We start from the raw sequence: 15,015 nt of genomic DNA on the forward strand, positions 1-15,015 counted from the left end.
ACTTCTTTGGTGCCTGAGGGCATTATCAGGACTGTCAGAGATAGTGCTCATTTTTGGTTCCTCTTCTGATTTAAATAGGATAGCAGCGACGCTGGCAACTATGTTTGGAAACCATCCTAGATGCAACTCTGATTGAGATTGGAAGAGTCTGTCAGATGAGTCTACTACTTTGCTTCCTACTAGGCAATCCAAGGCCATTATTATGAATAAGTTTAATAAAGACAATTTGTACGTATTATCATGGAATAAAGCAAGCCTGGGTAGTGAAATAGAGGATGAGGATTGTTGAAGTTTGTTGCGCAATATGACCTATGCTACTTCCAAGAAACATGGGCCCTGGAGGGTGGTAGCTTTAATGGTTTTCCAGATTGCAGTAACCAGGCCACCTGCTCTCCGAGGGGTCTGCCCTCAGGTTTTCTCTCCATTCAACTTTAGTGAGTTCAGAATCATCCACTTTGAGACTGCCTCCATGCAGTTCCTAAAATTGAGGGCGGAGGAACTCACCGAGTGGAAAAGGAAACCATGATTTGGGTGTCGTCAGCGTATGACAACACCTTCAACCCGAAAGATCTTACTAACCTGGCAAGTGGAGCCACAAAGGTGTTAAAAGTGTGGGGCTCAGAGCCGATCCCGGGGGGACCCCACACTGCACAGGTTTGGCAGGGGACAGAAACTCTCCCAGCTTGACCCTCTTTTCTTTATGATTGAGAAAGGCGGTCAGGAGGCCGAGCGCTGGGCCCTCCACCCCCATGGATCCAACAGGCTAGAGGCATCTAAGTAGGCAGTCAGATGTTGGTTAAGATGAACCTCAAGCATTTTTGCTGGGGCAGGCAGCAAGGATATTGGACAGAAGTTCTTCAATATCTCAGGGTTCAGGGTGGGCTTTTTCAACAAAGATTTAACCACCGCCATTTTCCAGGAGGATGGAAAAATGCCTTCCGTGATTGCATAATTCATCACCTCTAATGTTCAACATGTGAGAATTTGGCTTACGGTCCCGAAAGGTGAGGTGATTGATATAGAGAATGTTTATATTCCATTGCGGTGGTCTCCAGAGGCACAGGGGATCCGGAGGAATTTAGTAAATTGCATTGATAGTATTAGAGAGTATTAGGCTATTTACAAGTTATTTGGGGAGGGTAAAAGGGTTATGTGTATGTTATTGATTTGGGGAGAATTTAATACACAACCATCGGATGTTGTTATGAACATTGAAGTCATATAGTAAGATCGTAGCTTGGGTATTCCTGTGTCAGTCTTGAGCAATTTTAAATCCACCAAGAAGGGAGGCGCATTCTCAGAGCTTCTGATAAACTACCACCTTGAAATTGAAATTGGAAGGCTCTTATATAGCGCATGGCTACTCGGAAGCATCCCAGCGCTTGATGTTAAATAGAAGGGTGATGCAGAAATTGAGAGATGGAAAAGACTGGTTTATGGCCAAGGAAACAATGCTGTTTTTAGCTGTTTTCGGAACACCAGCAGGCTGGGTTCTAGGCGAAGTGATAGCGGAAGGGCATTCCACAGCTTTGCTGCATTTCGGGAGAAAAGGCGGTCCACAGATCGGGCTTTGTTGGTCCTGGGTGTTATGAGGAGATTTTTTTGGTTAGAGCGAAGGTGCCTGGATGTAATGTCTGGTCTGATCATATCCTTCAGAATGGGGGGGCCGTACCCATAGAGAGTTTTATGGACCAGACAGAGAGTTTTAAAATGGATTCGCTCTTTTATTGGGAGCCAATGTAGGGCCCTTAATGCGGGGGCTGCGGTGGTACGGCGGCTGGTTCCGGTGAGTAGCCTTGCTGCGGAATTTTGAGCTATCTGCAGTTGACGGATGACTGAGGTGGGGGCTCCTAAGTAGAGAGCATTCCCATAGTCCAGCCTCGATAAGATGAGGGACTGGACTATGGTTTTCTTTGCAGTTTCAGGTAGCTGGGGAAGAATTTTACGAATGGTTTTTATTAGACCGAAGCACGTAGCCACTGTCTTTTTTGCCTGAGTTTTAAAAGAAAGCTCCGAATCGAGCCAAAACCCTAGACTTTTTATCTCCGTTTTGGGGGTAGGTCCAGGTCCCATGCAGGAGGGCCACATAGAAGGGGTGTTAAAAGTGGCCTTTCTTCCGAGCAACATCAGCTCGGTTTTTCCTCCATTCAGTTTTAGATGGGAGGCATCCATCCATTCTGCGACTTCACCCAGGCAGCTACAAAGATTGTTCTGAGGGGAGTCTGTCTGGGTGAGGGAGACTACTAGCTGGGTGTCATCAGCGTAGCTCACCAGTTGGATTCCGAAGGGGGCTACTACCTCTGCCAAGGGGGCCATATACACATTAAACAGTGTGGGGCTAAGGGGGGAGCCCTGTGGTACCCCACACCATAATGGTATTGGGAGGGAGCAGTTGGTATCTGAGAAGACCTTGAAGAATCTATTGCTAAGAAAAGATTCAAGAGCTTTACCTGTGACTCCAATTCTTTCTAGACCAGCAAGGAGGACACGGTGATTAACCGTGTCAAAGGCGGCCGAACCCACTCAGATAGCACTGCTAGGGCAACTTTTAATACTGGGAGAAGTGCATCAATAATTTATTATATGTTAATGACTATAGAGGGCTGGAAATGTGTGCGAGATATGACAGCTGTCAGGAGAGCGATCATGATCCTGTGAAACTCTGCCTGGAATTATGCCCAAGGCAGGGAGCTGTCGAAAATAGCCCAGTGGAAAGGAGTCATAGATATATGACTGTAGTATCGAACTGTATAAAGAGGAGAAGATGGAGCAGGGTGAAATATTTACAAAACCTGGCATTGCTAGAGAGTATATTGATTAAGTATGGTTCTGTAATTGTTAACTTTCCTTGCAGTGACTATGGTGCAACCCTAGCAGCCTACAATAAAATAACAGAGAAGCTGAAGGACCTGTGGTCTAATCCCATCAGCCCCGCGGACTCCTTGTGGGATGGTGGGAAAAAGAGCATACAGGTTACTTGGTATGATGGAAAATGCCGTAGAATGAAGGGAGTTGTATCATCTGATCTAGTACAATGACACCATAGCCCACAAAGCAAATTACTATTTAGAGAGTTTAGGGCTGAATATAAATGCCTTCTGAGAACCAAGAAACTGCTGCATCAACTGACTCTCTGGGAGGAATTGAAGGAGGCTGCGCAGCAAATTCTGAGAATAGAAACATATCATATGTTTGGACTAGCCACTTTAGTAATTTATATAGTGCTAACCCTACAATCCCCCTGTCAGCTGGAGAGAACATCAGCTCTGGGCCTTGTGTAATTAACATCTTAGTTCCAGAGGTGGTGAGAGCCCTGACTGATGCAAAGAAACATAAAGCACTAGGCCCCGATATGGTGCCTATTGATGTATATCATGAAGAGTTGTATTTGTGGGCCAGCATTCTTACTAGAGGGTTCAATTCATCACTTGCTGGAAATGCTGTACCCCCTTCATGGTGCCCGGCTATTATTGTGCCAATCCAGAAGAAAGGCGATTGATCCATCCCATCCAACTATCGTCTGATCTCTCTTCTTTAAGGATGGTGCAGGAAAAAGTATGGAGACAGTCCTGCTCACCCGCCTCCAAGGGTGGGTCGATGCCCCCAACATTTTGACGGAAGTGGAAGCTGGATTTAGGCCCAGCATTGGGATCATTGACCAGGCTCTCCGGCTATAAGTTTACAGTGGTGAGGAAGTCATCTCCGTACCTAATATTTGTGGAGTTGAAAGCAGCTTTTAATTTAGTCGACAGAGAGAAAGTGTGGAGTTCCCTGGTGAACCTGGGTGTTGACCCCTCGCTAGTAATGACCATACAGTTCCTACCTACTAGTTACACAGTCAAAGTACAGTCTTGGTCGAGCAGGGAGTGTACTGTACCCTTCCCAGTAGAAAAAGGTGTCCGGCAAGGGTGTGTGCTGGCTCCCTTGTTATTTAGCCTTTTTTTCAAATTATGTAGTTGACTAGTTGATGGAGGACCCCATAGATTTCCAACTGTAGCCGGGAAGCAGGTGCCAATATTATTACACGCGAATGACATGATATTCATGGCATGAACAGAAAATGCCATCCATAGGCTACTAGCACGCTTTGTGGAGTATTGTGACACGAATTTGCAAACCATTAATGGCAACAAAACAAAGTGTAAGGTATTGAGGCCGTCCACCTGTTTTCAGCGAAAGACTTTAGTTGAAGGCATACCACTGGATACTGTTAAGCAGTTTGACTATTTGGGAATTAGACTTACAGAGAATTTGCAATAGGGCAGTCAAATACAGAAGGCTAAGCTAGTTTTGAGACAATTTACTGGAGCAGTTTTTTTTTTTTTTTTTTTGAAAACCTTTATTGTGCATGAAAAATGAGACAAATACGGGCCTACAACCGTCAGGCCGGCCACGATACTTTTAAGCACATGAGCAAGCATTACGGATCCCCAGCGTCATCAGGCAATACAGCTACAATTAACAGCAGTTACACTGAACGGACTCATGGCGCCAGGGAGAAGGAGCATTGAAGGTTAAAAATTTTTTAGTCTGAAAATAAACAATGAAGAATGGAATCAAGGAGAACTGAGTCCGTACATTAACTTTCACAGCATGGGCAGGCAGCATCAAGAAAACCAACAGTAGTGAAGACCACCTCATCAACTTGGTAGTATTGCGCAAGGCAACCGAGGAGACAGTTCGCGTTTACGTACCACCCACAGCGCCACCCACTTCCTACTAAACCCCTGTCTCAGACCCAGAACAGAAAAAAAGAGAAAATTATAAAAGAGATCATACATAGGCACCATAGAAACCAACAAAAATGAAATATAACCCCCCACCCTACACACATGCAGAGGCTACGGCCTGCCCCCCCCCCCAGCAGAGTGTCTGTCGCCCCAAAAACCCGAAATTTAGGAAGAAAAGAAAGTAGAGAGAAGAGAGGAAAGAAAAGGCAAGGAAAACATTCACTAGTGATATAGGGAGCAAGGAAGAACTGTCCCAGATCTCCCACTAAGGAAGGTGGGGAGGAGCCAATACAATAACAGAACTCCCGGACACCCAGCCATTAGCAGGTACTACGCCATTGGAATCAAAAAGACAAAGGCCATAAAATCAAGGGGGGTACAAATACAGGCACACCCAGAACGCGGAATGAACCCATAAATCACCACCCCACGTGTAAAGTAGACAACAGGATATGAGCAGCTCCAATTCACAGTCGAAGGTACCAGGATAGACAGGAAGAGCAAACTAAATGTGAGGAGCTATAGCGTTGATACGCGCCAAAAAGGCGCCGCAAGTCTGAACCACGTCAAATAGGCCAGTACAAGTTGACACCCGGAGCCCCTTAGCTCCATGCAGGTCGCAAGTGACCACTACACCACGGTACCCGCCCGAATCCCGCCCCAGCCAGAACAAAGACTAAGATGGCCGCCCCAGGCAGCGTAGAGACAAAGTAAAGTAAAATGGGCGCCACCCTTCGGAAGCAACCCCCCTGTCCCAATGAACGTTGCTGGCAAGTCAGGCACCCAAAAGAATGCAACAGAGCCGACGGCTCACTAGGTACAAGGATAGCCAGTTATAGCGCCGACTATGCCGCAATCAGTGCAATGTCACAAAGGATGCTCTGAGAGCGAGAGCTTAGCAGTATCTAATAACATCCAACCAGCTGGAAAAATCAAGTTACATTCTGCGTGTGATCCATACATTCCCCCCACATAGCATCCTGAACCCAACCCCCAACAGATAGGAGAGCAATACAGCAGAGAAACTGCCTAACCCTGGCCCGATCTCGGACACCCCTCAGTACACAGCCCTCTACGAGTGTCGACCCCCTCCACAACAAAGGAACAAGATGGAAGCAAAGAGGAAGGGGGAGACTCACAAATACAAAATGGACGGCGCCCCATACCCAATAATGCATCGGTCACAGTAAAAAGAGTCACAAAATTACCCTGAGAAACCAGATACAATAGGGGAAAAAGTGGAGGCTCTGATGAAAGAGTTTTCAAGGGGGCCAGGAGTAGCATAGCCGACAGTCCCACCTCCGATAGTAGCAGCGGATATAATGGAACAGTAGCCGAATGTGGGAACAGTGTATCGCAGGCAGAGTCAGTGAGCGATCGTCTGCAAGCGCCAGTCCTGGCAGCACGAAACTCAGCCCCACTGGGAACACTCGGCAACACAGTATCAGTAGCAGGAACCATCAGGGGAGCGATCAGTTGCTGCTGGGAGCAGTCCTTCCGAATCTGCGCCAGGTCCATGGCAATGCTGTCGAGTTTGTCACTTAGCCCCTGGGAGTCTTGCAGTAGCGTCGCCCGCAGTTCACATAGGGCAAGCAGGACATCTCCATAGGACAGGGTAGGTAGTGTGCCCCCCCGCCTACGGCATCGGTAGGTGCAGGCAAGTCAATCCCCGGCACAGCCACGGCATCACAGGCAAGGGGCAAGGGCGGACGTCCATCTCCGTCCCGCGGGTCCGCGGGAACATCCATAGCGCCCACAAGCCAGTCACGGGAGCATGGGGGGGTGCGACATGGGCCAGCAGTCGCCCCGTACACCCACCCCTACAATTTGCAATGTGGCGTCGCCAGTGAGGAGCCCCCGTCAGCAAAAACAGGCAGTCAGGGCGAACGGGCGGTCAGCCAGGTCCGGGCGAGTCCCGTAATGGAGTCGAGTCGCCCCCTCACAGCACAGAACAAAGGAGCCGGAGTGCAGTGTGATCTTCCCTGCGGTCGCGTGTCAATCGCAATGTGCAGCACTCCACAGCATCCGAGGCGCTGAAATCCGCGATCCAGGGAGAGCCGGCTCTCTCAGGGTGTGAGCGCCCAGCAGGCAAGTTGCTCGTCTCTACTTCGCCGAGGTCCGGCACCGAACAGCGAAAAGCGTCGGGGCAATGGAGTCGGGACGGGCACCAGGTTATCTCAGCATTCCGGGCAAGCTGAGAGTCCGGAAAACCATGGGCGATATCAGCACGTCGCCCCCGTTGGATCAGCCGGTAAGTCGAACAGGATGGCAGGCAAGATAGTAAGACGGGGCTCAAGGGCTGGCGGAGCCGGGAGCTTACGCGTCCGCTCCGGTCGCCATCTTGGCTCCTCCCCCGAGCAGTTTTAAAGTTTAGATATAAGGCTTGTGCCAGAAGTATCAGTATTATTTTACAAATATATACGCAAAGGGCAGTGGCGGCCACACTTTATGGTGAAGAATATGGGGGTTTGGGAATGTCCTCCCACTCCTAGTAGTTGATAATAATTTCCTCCTAAATTTGCTGGGGCTTGGGCCACTTGCCCCTCTAGCAGAACTGTGCGGAGCTTAATTGTACTCCTATATCAGAAACTATCGTTCTCAGGCCAATTCTTTACTGGGTTAGATTGGTTAGAAACCCTAAGAAAACTGTTTATTTAGAAGCTCTAGAGGAAGTCACAGCTAGCTTCTCCTGCCGAAAGACATACATGGTTGTCACATTTACACATTTTTTTAAAGGAGCTACAATTGATGTCTTTGTGGGAAGCTCCTTGTAGTATTAGACAGGATACTGCAGATTTGATTAGAGAACGGTATCATGAACAAACGCAGATAACAAAAACAAACGCTGGGAGCTAAAGCCGGGATCTCTTACAAGCAATTATTTCAGTAACACATATGGCCTCATGTGTCCAGAATATCTAGACATGCTATACCCTGAATTAGAGCCAAAATTGTACTTAAGATTCCGGCTATGTATTCTCGCAACAGGAGATTTCTTTATACATATACATATACTTGATGGTAGATAGGGTAGTTGTGATTGTAGTGTTGGTGGTCTGGACAAGCTAAACAATTTTATGCTGTTTTGTAAAAAATATGTAGCCGCCTGGTGGGGGTTGCTTTTCCCCCTTTTTAAATACAATGGGGTCTGATATGTAAAAGCCTGCAATGGCGTTAAGTATTAAATCAGATGATATGAATGTGGTCACCTCCTTTGTGCCTTATTTATGGGTTACGTGGCCCTGCCTGAGAGAGTTGCTCTACATTCTAGGATTATGTTTAAGTAGGTAGGCTCTATGAACCTGGTTATTTCTAATAATGGAACACTACAGGAAGGTAGGAGTCTTCTGCATGGTTACCCCACACTCGGCTGGTTCTAAGCTCTATTATGACTAGTCTGACTGGGATCCTGCTAATCAGTACCCCAGTCTATCTGCTTTCTTCCTATATTGTTGTGTTGAGTACTTAGATACACTCCAGATTGGATAGTGGGGTACCCTTATCAATCTCTAGTATATGGTACTAAGGTACCCAGGGCATAGGTACCCCAGAGGTCTCCAATGGGTGAAGCATGCATTATGTCAACCATGAGAGAACATGCAAAATGGAACTACAGGCCTGCCATTTCAGCCTGTGTGAGTTGGTGCATGCACCACTTACTAAAGATATAGGTTTACTATATCTAAAGGTCCCTGCACATATAACCTATAAATCATCCCTATTGCAGTCCTTTGCAATCCTGAACGATTCAGAAAAGGGGGTGGTGATGAACAGAGTGTCTGAATTAAGCAAACCACTCTTACCCAGTCCAAAGATCAGGGCTTGATCCATCACCGTTATTTAGCTCACTGCACCATCCCAGCTCAGAACCTGGCTATGTGCAAATTAGTCTGTCCCTGGCCCAGTGCATCATGGGAACAGGGCAGACCAAACTACCAAGCCAATTCTTCACCGGAAAGGAGACAAGCTTCCGGGGACGGGTTTCTGGCATTTCAGCCGTCGTTGGTCCGGCTTGCTTGAATCCTGATGGTGCAGTGAGCAAGGGACTCATGTCTGAGTATACCCTGCCGCACCTATAGTGGCCAAAAACGATTCAGAAAAGGGGGTGGTGATGAACAGAGTGTCTGAATTAAGCAAACCACTCTTACCCAGTCCAAAGATCAGGGCTTGATCCATCACCGTTATTTAGCTCACTGCACCATCCCAGCTCAGAACCTGGCTATGTGCAAATTAGTCTGTCCCTGGCCCAGTGCATCATTGGAACAGGGCAGACCAAACTACCAAGCCAATTCTTCACCGGAAAGGAGACAAGCTTCCGGGGACGGGTTTCTGGCATTTCAGCCGTCGTCGGTCCGGCTTGCTTGAATCCTGATGGTGCAGTGAGCAAGGGACTCATGTCTGAGTATACCCTGCCGCACCTATAGTGGCCAAAAACGATTCAGAAAAGGGGGTGGTGATGAACAGAGTGTCTGAATTAAGCAGACCACTCTTACCCAGTCCAAAGATCAGGGCTTGATCCATCACCGTTATTTAGCTCACTGCACCATCCCAGCTCAGAACCTGGCTATGTGCAAATTAGTCTGTCCCTGTCCCAGTACATCATGGGAACAGGGCAGACCAAACTACCAAACAAATTCGTCACCGGAAAGGAGACAAGCTTCCGGGGACCGGTTTCTGGCATTTCAGCCGTCGTCGGCCCGGCTTGCTTGAATCCTGATGGTGCAGTGAGCAAGGGACTCATGTCTGAGTATACCCTTCCACACCTATAGTGGCCAAAAACGATTCAGAAAAGGGGGTGGTGATGAACAGAGTGTCTGAATTAAGCAGACCACTCTTACCCAGTCCAAAGATCAGGGCTTGATCCATCACGGTTATTTAGCTCACTGCACCATCCCTGCTCAGAACCTGGCTATGTGCAAATTAGTCTGTCCCTGGCCCAGTGCATCATGGGAACAGGGCAGACCAAACTACCAAGCCAATTCTTCACCGGAAACGAGACAAGCTTCCGGGGACCGGTTTCTGGCATTTCAGCCGTTGTCGGCCCGGCTTGCTTGAATACTGATGGTGCAGTGAGTAAGGGACTCATGTCTGAGTATACCCTGCCACAGCTATAGAGGCCAAAAACGATTCAGAAAAGGGGGTGGTGATGAACAGAGTGTCTGAATTAGGCAGACCACTCTTACCCAGTCCAAAGATCAGGGCTTGATCCATCACCGTTATTTAGCTCACTGCACCATCCCAGCTAAGAACATGACTATGTGCAAATTAGTCTGTCCCTGGCCCAGTGCATCATGGGAACAGGGCAGACCAAACTACCAAGCCAATTCTTCGCGGGAAAGGAGACAAGCTTCCGGGGACCGGTTTCTGGCATTTCAGCCGTCGTCGGCCCGGCTTGCTTGAATCCTGATGGTGCAGTGAGCAAGGGACTCATGTCTGAGTATACCCTGCCACACCTATAGTGGCCAAAAATGATTCAGAAAAGGGGGTGGTGAAGAACAGAGTGTCTGAATTAAACAGACCACTCTTACCCAGTCCAAAGATCAGGGCTTGATCCATCACCGTTATTTAGCTCACTGCACCATCCCAGCTCAGAACCTGGCTATGTGCAAATTAGTCTGTCCCTGGCCCAGTGCATCACGGGAACAGGGCAGACCAAACTACCAAGCCAATTCTTCACCGGAAAGGAGACAAGCTTCCGGGGACCGGTTTCTTGCATTTCAGCCGTCATCGGTCCGGCTTGCTTGAATCCTGATGGTGCAGTGAGCAAGGGACTCATGTCTGAGTATACCCTGCCACAGCTATAGTGGCCAAAAACGATTCAGAAAAGGGGGTGGTGATGAACAGAGTGTCTGAATTAAGCAGACCACTCTTACCCAGTCCAAAGATCAGGGCTTGATCCATCACGATTATTTAGCTCACTGCACCATCCCAGCTTAGAACCTGGCTATGTGCAAATTAGTCTGTCCCTGGCCCAGTGCATCATGGGAACAGGGCAGACCAAACTACCATGCCAATTCTTCACCGGAAAGGAGACAAGCTTCCGGGGACCGGTTTCTGGCATTTCAGCCGGCGTCGGCCCGGCTTGCTTGAATCCTGATGGTGCAGTGAGCAAGGGACTCATGTCTGAGTATACCCTGCCACACCTATAGTGGCCAAAAACGATTCAGAAAAGGGGGTGGTGAAAAACAGAGTGTCTGAATTAAGCAGACCACTCTTACCCAGTCCAAAGATTAGGGCTTGATCCATCACCGTTATTTAGCTCACTGCACCATCCCAGCTCAGAACCTGGCTATGTGCAAATTAGTCTGTCCCTGGCCCAGTGCATCATGGGAACAGGGCAGACCAAACTACCAAGCCAATTCGTCACCGGAAAGGAGACAAGCTTCCGGGGACCGGTTTCTGGCATTTCAGCCGTCGTCGGCCCGGCTTGCTTGAATCCTGATGGTGCAGTGAGCAAGGGACTCATGTCTGAGTATACCCTTCCACACCTATAGTGGCCAAAAACGATTCAGAAAAGCGGGTGGTGATGAACAGAGTGTCTGAATTAAGCAGACCACTCTTACCCAGTCCAAAGATCAGGGCTTGATCCATCACCGTTATTTAGCTCACTGCACCATCCCAGCTCAGAACCTGGCTATGTGCAAATTAGTCTGTCCCTGGCCCAGTGCATCATGGGAACAGGGCAGACCAAACTACCAAGCCAATTCTTCACCGGAAAGGAGACAAGCTTCCGGGGACCGGTTTCTGGCATTTCTGCCGTTGTCGGCCCGGCTTGCTTGAATACTGATGGTGCACTGAGTAAGGGACTCATGTCTGAGTATACCCTGCCACAGCTATAGTGGCCAAAAACGATTCAGAAAAGGGGGTGGTGATGAACAGAGTGTCTGAATTAGGCAGGTCACTCTTACCCAGTCCAAAGATCAGGGCTTGATCCATCACCTTTATTTAGCTCACTGCACCATCCCAGCTCAGAACCTGGCTATGTGCAAATTAGTCTGTCCCTGGCCCAGTGCATCATGGGAACAGGGCAGACCAAACTACCAAGCCAATTCTTCACCGGAAAGAAGACAAGCTTCCGGGGACCGGTTTCTGGCATTTCAGCCATCGTCGGCCCGGCTTGCTTGAATCCTGATGGTGCAGTGAGCAAGGGACTCATGTCTGAGTATACCCTGCCACACCTATAGTGGCCAAAAACGATTCAGAAAAGGGGGTGGTGATGAACAGAGTGTCTGAATTAAGCAGACCACTCTTACCCAGTCCAAAGATCAGGGCTTGATCCATCAACGTTATTTAGCTCACTGCACCATCCCAGCTCAGAACCTGGCTATGTGCAAATTTGTCTGTCCCTGGCCCAGTGCATCATGGGAACAGGGCAGACCAAACTACCAAGCCAATTCTTCACCAGAAAGGAGAGAAGCTTCCGGGGACCGGTTTCTGGCATTTCAGCCGTCGTCGGCCCGGCTTGCTTGAATCCTGATAGTGCAGTGAGCAAGGGACTCATGTTTGAGCATACCCTGCCACACCTATAGTGGCCAAAAACGATTCAGAAAAGGGGGTGGTGATGAACAGAGTGTCTGAATTAAGCAGACCACTCTTACCCAGTCCAAAGATCAGGGCTTGATCCATCACCGTTATTTAGCTCAGCGCACCATCCCAGCTCAGCACCTGGCTATGTGCAAATTAGTCTGTCCCTGGCACAGTGCATCATGGGAACAGGGCAGACCAAACTACCAAGCCAATTCTTCACCGGAAAGGAGACAAGCTTCTTGGGACAGGTTTTGGCACTTCAGCCGTCGTCGGCCCGGCTTGCTTGAATCCTGATGGTGCAGTAAGCAAGGGACTCATGTCTGAGTATACCCTGCCACACCTATAGTGGCCAAAAACGATTCAGAAAAGGGGGTGGTGAAGAACAGAGTGTCTGAGATAAGCAGACCACTCTTACCCAGTCCAAAGATCAGGGCTTGATCCATCACCGTTATTTAGCTCACTGTACCATCCCAGCTCAGATCCTGGCTATGTGCAAATTAGTCTGTCCCTGGCAAAGTGCATCATGGGAACAGGGCAGACCAAACTACCAAGCCAATTCTTCACCGGAAAGGAGACAAGCTTCCGGGGACCGGTTTCTGGCATTTCAGCCGTCGTCGGCCCGGCTTGCTTGAATCCTGAGGGTGCAGTGAGAAAGGGACTCATGTCTGAGTATACCCTGCCACACCTATAGTGGCCAAAAACGATTCAGAAAAGGGGGTGATGATGAACAGAGTGTCTGAATTAAGCAGACCACTCTTTCTTTTTTTTTTAATTTTTAAAACCTTTATTGTAATAAAGCACACAGCTATTCAGCCTAACATCCCGGAGGCAAGGCAGCAAAGTATCAGAACGGTCATAGTGCCAAGCGATTCATGTCAGAACAATGCAGGTTGTTTTTTATTTTATTTACACACAGAAACGTGAACAGAAGCGCCCGAGGGCGCAGAAAAGGCAATAGAAGGAAAAAATGACCATGAGTCAGTAGGAGGCGGCAGAGGCTAGAGAAGTTATAGAAAAGAACTGAAGCAGAATGTAGAAAAAGAGGGGGGGGGGGAAGGAAGAACAGGAGAATCAGAACAAGAGTAGCATAGCTGTCGTCAACGTCTACGGCGATAAGCTTTCATCACGGGGCATCGGTTCAGGTGGTAGACACAAATCACCTCTGTAAGCGTTCCAAGCCCCCCACACCTTATTCCATGTCTGAGGCCGCCCCCTGGCAGTGTACACAGTCTTTTCACGCAACATGCACCAATCCATGTTGGCCTTCCATTGTACCACCAGGGGGGCCACGTTGGATCCCCATTTCTGCGCTATGTCCCGCTTAGCAACCATATTGCCTAGTGTAGCCCACCGGGTCTGCGCCGTGTCATAGTCATTTGGCTCCCAGACATTGAGGAGGCACCTACGCGCCTCCGCAGCCAACTCCACTCCAGTCACCTCCCGCATCACTCTATGGACCCTCTCCCAGTAAGGGGCAATAACGGGACACTCCCACAATATATGCAGAAAAGTGGCAAGGGCTCCGCAGCCACGGCAACAAAGGCCATCTTGCGAGAAGCCCATGCGCACAAGCCTGGGGCCGGTGACGTAGACTCGGTGAAGGATTTTGAACTGGACCAGCCGCAGACGTGAGGAAATGGCGACCTCCTTGGGGGAGGACACAGCACTCTGCCAGTCCTCGTCGTCTAGTTCCAGCCCATCGGCCACCCACTGCTCCCGCAGACGCAGGAGGAGGTCCACCTGAACGTTTATCAGCTTCCTGTAGGACAGAGAGATGGCGCTATCCGGCATATGCCCGTCCAGCACCCTGTCCTCCAAGGGAGAGCTCTCGGGGATGTCACCCTCCTCCGGTCTGGCGGCGGCTATTGCGTGTTGCAGCTGGGCGTAGCGGAAGAACTCCGTTCCACTCAATTGGTATTCCGCCTGCAGCTGCGGGAAAGTCTTGACCTCCCCCCTGGAAAGCATGTCCTCAACCCTCGAAATCCCTATGAGGTCCCACTTGTCAAAGCCCTTGGTGTGCCAGAGCTTGCCCAAAATGTCGGAATCGAAGAGAGGGGTGAATTTCGTCAGTCTGCCCTGCCAGCCCTGTATCTTATTAACCGTTCGCCACATGTGGACCGCCGCCTTGGTCGGACCCGTGAGGTTCCGATCAAAGGATCTAGAATAGAGGGCGCGATAGTAATTGCCCCCGTGCAAGAGCCATCGGTCCATGGCATATCCGGGGCTGTCCACGGGGCCGTAAAAACCATGGTTGATAGCGGTAAGTTGAGAGGCCCAGTAGTACCTCCGCACGTCTGGTAACGCAATGCCCCCGTCGTACCATGGCATGGTAAGCTTCTGGACAGCGACACGAGGTCGACCATCCCAAAGAAGGGCACGCTGCAGGCTCTCAACCTCCCTGAAGTAGCGGGCCGGAACAAGGTCCTGGGTATTCTGCAAGGCATACAGGAACCTGGGCAGGGACATCATTTTAAATAACGCCGCCCGGCCCAGTAGAGAGAGAGGGAGCTTACGCCAACTCTCCACATCCCCACGCAGTCGATGGAGCGGGGGGAGTAAGTTGTGGTCGTACCTTGCCTTAGGGTTGTGCGAGATGTAAATCCCCAAATACTTAAAGCCTTGTCCGGCCAGTTGTATGTTGCAACCTCTGGGGAGGCGCGGCGTGTCACCCTTGAGGATGTAAAGGGAGGATTTGGCCCAGTTAATAATCAGGCCGGAGTAGCGCCCAAACAACCTGAGCACATCACACGCCACAATA

The sequence above is a fragment of the Lissotriton vulgaris genome, chromosome 11 (genome assembly GCF_964263255.1).
Source record: "Lissotriton vulgaris chromosome 11, aLisVul1.2, whole genome shotgun sequence".
NCBI lineage: Eukaryota > Metazoa > Chordata > Amphibia > Caudata > Salamandridae > Lissotriton > Lissotriton vulgaris.